Below are 11,601 nucleotides of genomic sequence, written 5' to 3'. Positions count from 1 at the left end.
TTATGCCACATTTCAAATACACGTTTCTCACATCTATAAAATGTAGAACTGTTTTTTTTTTCATGCATTAAGCGCTGGTAATTTTTACATAAATGGCTAAGCAGTAACTGTGCATTCTTTAGTGTGCTTTTGAAGAGCATACAATATAAACCCGGATCACTCTGTCCAGACATGCATTATAGTTTGCAAACACTGTTCAAGATTCTTCAACTGTGACTCTCATTATGAAGAAAATACATTGAAAGTGGCCATAAAACAGATAAAACCAGCAAACAGTCAAAACAGAGTTACAGTCACCTAACTAAAACCGGATTTAAAACCTCTCTTACTCTGCTGTTGATCCCTGTGCGCTTTTCTAGAAACATTGATTTTTCCCTGTGGAATGAACTCTCTGTTAGCATTTTTTGTGCTGAGATTAATAATTTACGGTGGCCCCTAGAGACTAAGCACATACAAACTCGAAAACACTTGCAAACTCGAAAACACTTGCAAACTCCAAAACACATGCAAACTCCAAAACACTTGAAAAATCCAAAACACATGCAAATTCCAAAACACAACGGAAGTGCTCCAGGACGCTAGGGGCAGTGTTGAGCTTTTGTTACTTAGTAACTACACAAGCCAGGAAGTACCAATGACCGGATTTGGGCTGTATCCCAATTCAGGGTCTGCAGCCTTAAAGGCCGCATTTTAAGGCCGATTACGGCACAGCGACACGACGAAGGCTGTCCCAATTCAAAGGCTGCTCGAAATGCGGCCCTCAAATGCGTCCTTAATTTCCCTGAATTTTAAGGATGGGCCCAACATATCCCAGATTTCATAGTGCGGTGGTGGTGTGGATAATTTTGCCGAAAAAAACGGCAGAAACGGAGCCGCCGAAGAGTAAGCTTTCAGAAGTAAGTACTGAATATTATGTCACTTATTTATGCGCAAATGTTTTTATAATGAAGAACATTAAAACATTACTGTTGGCCACATGTTGGGAAAGTTATGTGACATTAGCAATGTTTGTACTAACTTGGTTTTAAAGCCTTTACTTCAAAATATACGCCGTTCAATAGTTGACTTTAATCTTACAGAGAATGTGATGATTTTATGGATAATTAAAGTCAGTCATATATCCACAAAAACAACAAGCTGAAAGTCAGTGATGCTGCTCGGTTTGCAGCATCACTGTTATATTGCTGCCTCTGTTCGGTGGTGTCGAGCCAAACGGACTTTAACCTGTGTTTGAACGAGCTGATGGTTCACTCATTAAGCTGAAAGAAAGATGTTTTAATCACAGGAGCCACACGTGTCCACTGTACCATCTGGGAACTCTTTTTGTTTCGTAATAACACAAACACTAAATCCTTCTTCTTTTGTGCTGTTTTGTAGCAGTGTGTACACCTGAGACTGTCACCTGTCTGTCTGTCCTGCACTCTCTCTCTGTTTCTTTCTCTCTGATTGTGGAATAAAAGTATGAACATTCATTTATAAGTTACACTTGTGTTTGAATCCTGCAGCTTATCACACATTTGATTTCCATGTGTGACAACTGCAAGTGTCTAGAGTGAGGACAGACTGAGGGACCCACTGCTGTACATCATCAGTGAGGCTTTGCACCCATGATGATCCACCAGGACAAACTCAGCAGTGTGTGAGGAAGAGGAGGGAGAACACACATGCATCAACACTACAATGAGCGGGTGGAGGGAGGTTTGGAGTCTTCTCTCACCCTGTTCTCTGCGGCCTGCTGGAGCGGGGGGGCTAGGAGGAGTTGGCCGTCCGACTGCGGTCTGGAGTGTGGGGCCTCCCTGCTGCTGCGGAGTCGGGGCGGTCTGCCTCTCCCCACCGCAGGGAAAAGGGTAACACCACCTGGGTCTGGGTGCAGTTCCCCCCTCCAGGGGCAAGGGTACCTAGACCCGGTTCGTAGAGTACGCTTGGGGAGTGTGATCGTGTGTACAGCATCTCTTTATGTCTGTCTCCACGTTGGTTGAGTGTGGAGTAAGTGCATATGAGAGCATGCGGGTGAGAATGGATGTTTGTGTCTGTGTGTGCCTGTATGTCTGTGTCTATATGTCAGGTATCAGACGCCACCTCTCTGTGGACATCTCAGGCCCTCCAAGGTTTGGAGGCCTATCTCCACCCACCACCACTTCCCCTGCCAGTGGCGGACTCCCTCAGGTGTCGGTGCGTTGGTGGGTCTTTGTGTCTGGGGGTGGGCGTCCGGGTACACACCGGCTCACTCCTTGGCGGCCACTTATCGGGGCCTGGAGCCTGGGGCTCGCTCGGGCCACTTCGGAGGTGGGGTGCCCCCGGCCTCTCGGCCTGGGGCTCGGTCACTCAGGCACAGCTGGCTGCCGGCGGAGCTCACGGGCGCGTCACTGCAACTCCCCCTGGCTTCTGCTCCGCGGCTGCTGAGTGAGCCCTCATCTGGGACTCTCCTCAGCTCTTACTGAGACAGTGACGCGGCTGCCCCTCTGTTGGTCTTCCTTGGTCTCTTGTGTTCTGGGGGCCTCTGGATGTCTGGAGTTTTGATCTCCTCCATACCTGCTTCATACCCTGGAGGACGGGGCTGTGGCTCCCCCACACTCCCTAGCAGATCGTTACATGGAGAAACCTTTGGAATGCAAGCATGCTGATCCACACAGGTATGCACACAGGTGTACACACGGGTATTCACAGACGCGGACTACAGCTTTCTTGGCTGCTGCCTCAAAGCACATTGTGCGCTGTCTATCTTGCGTGCTGCACAATATCGTTTATTACTTAGTATCTACTGATATTTACTGCTAGCTAGTTTATTGTGATGGTGCCGTTTTTTTTATTATGTTGCTCTTTGTTGTTTGCTTTCTCTTCTGTTTTTTTCTCCATACAGGTGACCCAGGTGTTTTGTTTTTTTTTGTTGTTTGTTTTTTTTCTTCTTTCTTCCCCCCCTTCTCACCGTCTCTTCTCCCCTTTGGTTTTCTTTCTCTCCCTCTCTTTCTTTCATTCTTTCTCCCTGTCCTATCCCCCAGTCATGACTGTCCCGTTTGTAGCAACTGAAAATAAAATAAATTCATAATTATAATAAAGGTCAATCAAATGGACCAATATGGCAAGGCCATGATGATCCACTTGGTAAAATAAATCCGCTTGGCATCTTTCTTGGCCTTAAGACAACAATTCTGATGGCTAAAGATCCAAACGGGACACAAAAAAAAAAAAAAAAAAAAAAAAGAGGAAGAGGAGGAGGAAGAGCCAGCAGCAGCTGACAGATGGAGAGAATAGACAGACTGTTCCCTGTTTGTGAAGGACTGCTAGAAAAGTTTAGAATCACTAATTGTCTGTCCTGAATCAGTCTTATTAGGTAATGTTCAAATAATTTTATCCTCCCAGTGTTTTCAGTGTGGGAGAAAGTACTCAGGGCCTTCAAGTTACACACTATGAAAGGCAGCAACAAGTTTAATATTCAGAAACCTAAAGTATGTATCAGCAGCAGAATGGACCTAAAAATAAATGTTTGTTTCAGTTCTATGAAGCTTTGAGTACACTCTAAGAACTAAAACTGATAATTACTTAAATATTTTGGTGCAACACTTTTACACTCAAAAATAATGAGTAAATGCAAAAACAATCACATCTCTTAAATACACCTTATTAATTGAGTAAATCCAACTAAAATGGAATAAGTTGTTATGAACAATTAAAGATGTTACAGTAACATACAAAATTGAGTAAATACAATTGAAAATCTAAGTTAAAACAACAGTAACCAAAAGTTCAAACTACATAAAATATTAATTAGGAAATGCTGAAATGCTTGGCACATTTAACCTACACCATTACAATTATTTGTTTTTAAATAATGGTGCAATTTACTTAATATTTTTAAGTTAATTTAAGCAAAAACGTTAATTACAATTAAGTGTTTATTTTATTTATACACACACACACACACACACACACAGGAAAAAAGAACCACGTCAATTCAACATTGTTCACAATGATTTATTTTTAAACAGCTTTTTTGTGAATCACACATTTAGCAGATTCCTTCTCTGAACACAGTGAGCTGAAATCTGTTCTACATTCAGTGGATAAAACTTGGATAAAATTTCAGTCACAACAGCCTTATATAATAAAATTGCATCCAAATTGGCATGCTTGATAAAACTCTGTAAAACTGGCATATTGATGCTAACAACAAGAAAAATGTACCTGCCATACAAAGAATAAAAGTGGCTCAAGTGAACGCAGTGCTTTACCTTTTCAGAAAAGGTCAAATGACAAAAATAAAATTAAGATCCCAAAAAGATATAAATCCTGAAAAAAAAACCATTTGCACTGTGACATAGTTTTTGAACATCTTATTTTGATTCCAAAAAATTGGGAAGATTATAACTAAAGAGTGACCAAAAAACATCCATAATGATACTCTCCCATTTACACCTTAATGTGAATCTGGAAAGTTAATACAAAAACACAGTTTATGGTACAAACATTATTTATGAACAGGAATGTCAAAACAATGTAATGTCGCAACTGAACCTTTTGATGAGCATTACATGTCAATTAACAAGTCTAACACTTTAAGAACAGCCCTGTGAAATTTTGTCTACAATGAACAGAGGTCATTTTTCAGTCTTTGAACCTTGACAGAAAGGTTTCCTGGATCCAGCTCCATGAACACTTTTCGAAATGCTTCAAATGTGCATTTGAAATTCTTGGGGTATTTCAGATCCAGAGCATAGCACAGTCCCAAAAGATAGCAACAGGCTTTGCTCAGATTCCCAAGTTTGCCCAGAACAGTAACGCCTTCAATAACAATACCCACATCAGTAGGTTCGCCTGACCTGTCTTGATTCTGCAGCAGGTAAATCTTCATCACCTCCTCAGCCAAAGCCTCTTCAACAAAGACAGCATCAGCACCGTCCTTTAAAAAGAGAAATAACTGTTTTAAGCTCACATATTTCCAAACATTGAAACAAAAAGTTTCATTTGTATGACATCACCGGTACTCATAATATGTAGACACTGTGCTCCAAAATCTTATAGCAATAGCAAATGCAAATGCTATTCTTTTGTATGCTTTGAAGTGTTTTTTTTTCTTCTTTAGAACAGTATCTTAAAACTTTTCTATGATCTCACAAGCTAAAATAAACTACCGTAATTGTCGGGCTATAAGCCGCTACTTTTTGCACCAGCTTTGAACCCTGCGGCTTTTAGTCAGGTGCGGCTTTTCTCTGGATTGTCCATGATTTTTGTCATATCGTAAGATTTGTTTTGTTTGTTCCGCTGTTGCCTGGCGGAAGGGCATGTGATCAGACACACACAGGGCTGGACTGGGACAAAAAATCGGCCCGGGCATTTTGACTAGAGACCGGCCCACCAAAAATGTGACGTCATTCAGGGGTAAAACCGCAAAGGATTCTGGGAACTTGTGGCAAGAGGTACTAGCACATGCAGGCTTTCAATTGAACTCAGTTACACAGTGATAAAAAGAAACACAAAAAATGGCAAGAAGCTGTAACTGCAATAGCCGGTGTTGTGCCAAAAAGTGATTGCTCATATTTAAATTGCTATAAGAAACTTGTTGGGCTATAATATGTGAAACATAGGTCAAATGCATCCCTCATGGATGACATAAAGTCATCTCTCCATCTCTCTCTCCTGCTCTTTTATTTCTCTCTCTTGCTCCATCTCTCTCTGCTGCTCTTCTGTCTCCTCTGTCACAGACTTCTCCACTTTTGATGATAGATCAGCCTGGTGCAACATGTAAGGATTGGCACAATTTGTTAAGATTTTGAGGAGTTTGAGAAACTAACCTTAAGCATAAAATAAAATTTACTATCAGTAACTTCATAGCACCCGCCCAGCAGTATATAAACTCCGTCATGCTAGCTAGGCAGTACCAGTGACTGTAAAAAGTCAGCACAACGAAAACAAACTACAACTAAACCTGGTTTATATCTGACACAGATAGACAGCAGGGCCCTATTTCAGGAAGCCGGTTTAGAGCAAAATCTGAGTAAGTATACCCTGAGTTAACGAAAACTCTGGGTTTTCGGTTTCACAAAGCGAGTTTAGATTAATTCTGAGCGAGTTACTATGACAACACACTCCGTGAAGCTAACCTGCCCCCTAGCAGGTTTACTTCAACTAACCCTAACTTTCTCCGCCTCTTTGTCGGAAACCTGACTGTAGGAAGTGTCAGACATGGCGTGCCCCTTCCTTGAAGAGCCAGTAGATGTTGAAGCCCAAATTCTCTGCAGAGCTCTCCGCCGGGAGAGAGTGATTAGAGCGCGTTTGGACATTTTATCATTTCCTGATGATTTCCTGTGTGAACGTTACCGTTTTTCAGCACAATCTATAATTTATTTTAATAACATCCTCAGGCCATATATTACGCATGTGACACATCGCGGACATGCTCTCAGTTCTGTACATATTATTTGTATTGCACTTCGGTTTTTTGCAAACGGGAGCTTTCTGTATAATATTGGTGACGCTGAGCACGTTTCCAAGTCTGTCGGGCAGTCAGGAATGTTACAGTTGCACTGAAACGTCTCCTGTACTCGTTTGTGGTGTTCCCCGGTCATAGACCCACAAGATTCATCAAAGAGGGATGCCACAAAATTGCAGGTATCAGGATGAACGAAACTTAATTCATGATGTGGTGATATTTGAACTACTACTTAAATTTTACATTTATTCTCATGGTTCCCAGGCGTGATTGGCTGTATAGATGGCACTCACATTCCAATCATTGCTCCTTCAGTAAATGAAGGAGACTATGTGAACAGGAAGTCTTTCCACAGCATTAATGTACAGGTACATAGTTCCCTGTAGCATTTCAAACTAACAGATTATTTCATTATAGTAATGGATGCTAATTTGTGTTCTCTGCACTGTGAAGATCATATGTGATGCTGCCAACATTATCACAAATGTGGAAGCCAACTGCTCAGCCTCTGTGAGTGGTGGTGGTGGAGGACCCCCACCTGTTTTTCAGGCCTCCGCTTTTTTTCTGTTGGCTATAACGGGTCACATTTGAGCATACAGAGTAAGCAAATATGTACTTGTAATGTGCTCAGATAATTTCAATAAGTGCTTACAGACAGAAAATTAATGTAGCCTCTAACTGCAATTGATTTATATAGGACAAACAGACCAAGCACTATGGCTCATAATACAATTACACCTTACCTGTTTGGACTATATTTTTATATTTCATTTTTACTTGCTGCCAGGAACGTTTGGGGCCTGTTGGGTTGCACCTGCGCTCACATCACATGACAAAATAAAATGTATGAAATAAAAAATAAAATAAAATATAATAAAATAACGTGTTACATGGGTGGAAATCCCTAGATCAATGTTTAAATTAACACTCATGCATTGACTCTGTCGGCCATGTTTTGCCATGCATGCTCCCTTTCTTTTGCAGCTGAGGCTGTGTTACTTTTTTTCCGCAAAATTTGCATGTTATAACCCACCCCCGTGACATCACGCTCCAAAGCCCTATACTGCCATCAGAATTTCGGCCTCAAGCGCTGTAAAATTGACCGCGCCTTCTTTCCCTCCGTCTCCATGGTGACTCGCTTAATCTGTGCTCCACTAATCAGGGCTTTATGTATCCTCGTGCGCGCGCTTAACTTGGGGTTAAAGCAACTCCGCGTTGATTGAACTAATTGTTATCAGCCTTTCTGAAACCGAATATTCCGAGTTGGACAGTTCGGGGTTACTCAACCCTGAGTATCGTTTTTCACTCTGAGTTTTCTAAACCGGCTTCCTGAAATAGGGCCCTGGTCATAACTTCTTACCTGAAGTTCAGTTCCTCTGCCACTATGACCGGTGGACGCCTCGGGTCTCTCCTCCTCTTGCCTCCCCTTTCCCTTATCCACCTGCTGGCCTCTTGGTGATGTTGCTAAATCTGTGGAAGCTATGCCATAGCTACCGCCAAACAATTCAGTTATTTTTACACATTTGGCAGCGTCTGCCTGAAGGGCTTGTTTCTTTTTGGCCCTAATTTTTTCTGCACCTCCTTTCCTTTTTTTGTTCTCCATTTTCTTTAGTTCGTCTATAAGATTGCTAAACAAGGGCGAGGGTGCATCCGACCTCCTCGGCTGTAATTGGTCCAGCCCAGAGTCGATCATGACTAATTGGCCAATCCAACACCTTTCATTATTTATACCCTTCCAAAAAATAATCGATCGGCCCATAAAAACAAAAAATCGCCAGCGGCCCACCGGGCAAATGCCCGGTATGCCCGATGGCCAGTCCAGCTATGGACACACAGTATCGGGGTTCAAGAGTGGTATGTTGGTCACATGTCCATCCGCCAGGCAACACAGTGCCGTACAAGTAGCGCGAAAAACAAACTTCAAAGTAGCGCTACGCGTTCAGCGGGAGGCGTGGATGACGAGCGGTGATAAACTTGCGAAAAGCAAGTTATGCTCAATTCCACCGGTGGATTCTGACAGCGTGGAAAAGTGTGAAAACATCCACGATCACCAACGGATTTGAAGGGCTGGACTGTTGCATGATGGAGAGGAGGACACCGCCACGGCCCTTCTGAGGGTGTTCGACTCTGACACTGACAATGAGGATTTCTTTGGTTTTGAAAGTGACAACGAAGGAGAGAAGCGGAGAGTGGATGACGAAGCCATCCTGAGCCTGTTCGTTTCCGACACTGGAGAAGAGGACTTTGGTGGTTTCAGTGCGCAGGAAGAAGAGAAAGATGGTGGTGAATGACTGACTTTTCTTCTTGTTAAAGCCGTGTCGCTGCACCTGAGCCTAAAAGGTAGTCTGAATCTATTTTTCTGGTGTGCTGCAGGTTATTGTTATGTACTACATTTGTTACTCATTTATGAAGCACAGTACATGTGTCCTACTTGTAATTACCGCTACTTGTACATATACCTAAAAAGTTATGCAAATATGTACCCATAACTTGTTTTTCAAGATATTAATAAAAGGGGTGTGTCTCCAAACAGCCATCTCTTTCCTGACAATTCCCTTTGTGCATATTCTCTTACATATGATAAGTCAACATTGAAACACCTGCGGCTTTTGGTCAGGTGCGGCTAATGTATGTACAAACCAGGATTTTCCCCTGATTTTAGCTTGTGCGGCTAATATTCAGGTGCGCTTTGTAGTCCGGGAAATACGGTACTAATATTCCTAAAACAGCTTTATTGCACCAACCTCAAAGGTTTTGATTAAGGCACTTGGATCCTCTCCCAGATGGTCAATGAAACATCTGATGATGACTTCTCGTTTTTTCTCGATGGAATTTCCACTCTGTAAAACAGGAAGTCTCAACTGAGGCAACATTTGCACATTTAAAACATGACTTACCATTTCTAGCTTAAACATAACTATTTTTTTTCTGTTGTTGACCTGTTTTCACACCCACCATCAAGGTAAGAACACCTGTGGAGCTAAAATATTGAACAGAAACCTAAGAAAAGCCGTTTTTAGTGGAAGGGCCTCTTCAATGCTGTGTTGGAACGTTTTTGTGGTTAGAAAATGCAATCTTCCTTACCTGAAGCAGAAGGTTTAACTGTGCCCTGTGGCGTTGTCCAGCAGCACCTTTCTTGGCTTGAAACAAGGACAGGAGTTTGGATGAATACAAGTCCAACGATGACATGAACTTTGGTTCAAGGTTCAGGGTCGTGATCCTATGAAACGCTGCACTGACCTGGATGGGAGAGGACAAAAAATCTGAAGGCCAAAATTCTGATTCAATCAAAAAAAAAAAAAAAAAAAAAATCTACCATTTTTTGCAACCTGGACCTTATTTTCTAACATGCAAAAGATTAATTTACACATCCAGACATAAATCCATATAAGTGGAGTTGTTCAGTATGCAGACTAAACCCTCAACATAAAGTATTATCTTCCACTAAGCTTCTAAATTTTATGTTATGAATTGCTTGCACTATTTCCCTGTGAGATTGTATAATCTTAGAGGGAAGAGGCGGAGCCAGGTTGCCCTCTGAACCATCGTCTGCCAGGCAGCGATGCGAGAGGAACACACCGCTGAAGTGGCGCACATATTCAGAATCGTGTCAGCGGCTTTACAGAGAAAGCCTTTCAGCTCCTCTGGCAGCTCTGCTTCCTCCACCTTCCTGGAGATGACAAACGCTAGCAAATCAGTGTTGTTAGTCAATGCAGCTGACTGAACAGTGCATTGATGTGCGCGATCAGTGAACCTTGCTATCAGCTGGTCAAGTTTGGCGGGATGGGCCGGTCGCTGTCCAACGACCTTGGTCATTTTGGTGCCGAAAACTGAAGCGAGGCTCGGCTCCAGAGGGGGAACAGGCGGAAAACTCCGGTCTGTGAAGCCCTCTGTGAAGCCCTAGGTAGAGACCGGCGCTCTAATCTTCGCTGGCTCTGCTGCTGCCTCAGAGAGGTTGGTCATCATCCCTGGGAACTGAGGCCAGATGGGATCTGGGCAACGAGAGTGAGTGGAGCCATACCTTCCCGCCAGATCATGGCCTGTATGATGATGCCAGGCAGATCCAGGAGCAGCGCACCAACAACTGGGAGCGGCGTCCTTGCCGACATGTGAAGGCCAGGGGTGGATGAGCGTCGGCTCATCCACCCTTCTGTCACCAGGCTGCCCAGCTGGGAGGCAGTGGAGCTGCCACCACTGCCGTTTTCCTCACGGTGGGTGGAATCATCCAATTCCGGCCCACCATCGAAGAACTCGATGGCTTCTTCCAGCGAGTGCCTCTCTTAGTGGGAACGCCTCCTCAGCATCAGCCTTGAAAAAGGCTGACCTCCGCTGCTTTTCCTCTGGCGGGAGGAGCTAACAGGAGCAGCAATAGGATTAAGGTGTGAGGGCAAGGTCCGCATGGTGAGGACCGAGGCAGCCCACGCAGACGGCATGTCGGTCATACGACATGATGTAGCCGGTCTGGCAGGATGGACACAGACGGATGGTCTCGCTGGACATCTTCTGGCTGGCTGAAGAAAAACGGTAGAGCCGATTTCCTGGTCTCACCGTAACTTATACTAGACCAGGGTGAGGCCCACACAGCAGGTGGGCGTGGACTAAAATACTTCAGTGCTGCGCGCACAAGGGGAATACCCACTTAAAGGGCTGCGCCTATACTCATGGTGACACTGGATGACAGGCCATGAACTCATCAATATATTTACCGAACTGAAAAATTCTCAAAATTTAGATTTGGCATTTGTATGACTAAAATAACCCACCACAAAACCAGTATAAATATTTAGGTGGTATCACCATCCACTACTCAGCTTGTATAAAACAATATCATATCCTTCCAAAATTTAACACATCAAGTCCTCTGAGTAAAATTACCTGCTTTACTTTGTAGTTGATGCAGATTTTTTTCCTGGTGGTGAAGATGGTGCTGAAAAAATACAAATCAAAACTTTATCATTACAAAACATGTCACTGAGTAATCTGCCATAACACCAATCTCTTATAAGAAAGTTTAGCTTGGATTGAAATAAACATTTATTTATGTAAATTGGGAGTAACTAGGCAAGGCAAGGCAAATTTATTTGTATAGCACAATTCAACAACAAGGTGATTCAAAGTGCTTTACAGAGAAACAAAAACAAATAAAAAGCATGATTTAAAATTGATTAAAGCAA

At 43.0% G+C, this 11,601-nt stretch overlaps 1 long non-coding RNA gene across 1 annotated transcript; it reads right to left on the bottom strand.

The window, feature by feature from the left end:
• Positions 1-3,951: 3,951 nt before the first annotated feature.
• LOC145431520 (uncharacterized) lies at positions 3,952-10,491 on the bottom strand. The gene is made up of 3 exons (XR_013911857.1): positions 9,512-10,491; positions 9,172-9,267; positions 3,952-4,897 (listed from the first exon to the last, which is right to left on the bottom strand). It is a non-coding gene; the product is annotated as an uncharacterized LOC145431520 (long non-coding RNA).
• Between the last annotated feature and the right edge of the window lie 1,110 nt (positions 10,492-11,601).

Source organism: Astatotilapia calliptera, chromosome 10 (genome assembly GCF_964374335.1).
Source record: "Astatotilapia calliptera chromosome 10, fAstCal68.1, whole genome shotgun sequence".
NCBI classification, from domain to species: Eukaryota; Metazoa; Chordata; class Actinopteri; order Cichliformes; family Cichlidae; genus Astatotilapia; species Astatotilapia calliptera.
The sequence above is the reverse complement of the archived record's forward strand: the minus strand, read 5'-3'. Positions and strand labels throughout refer to the sequence as shown.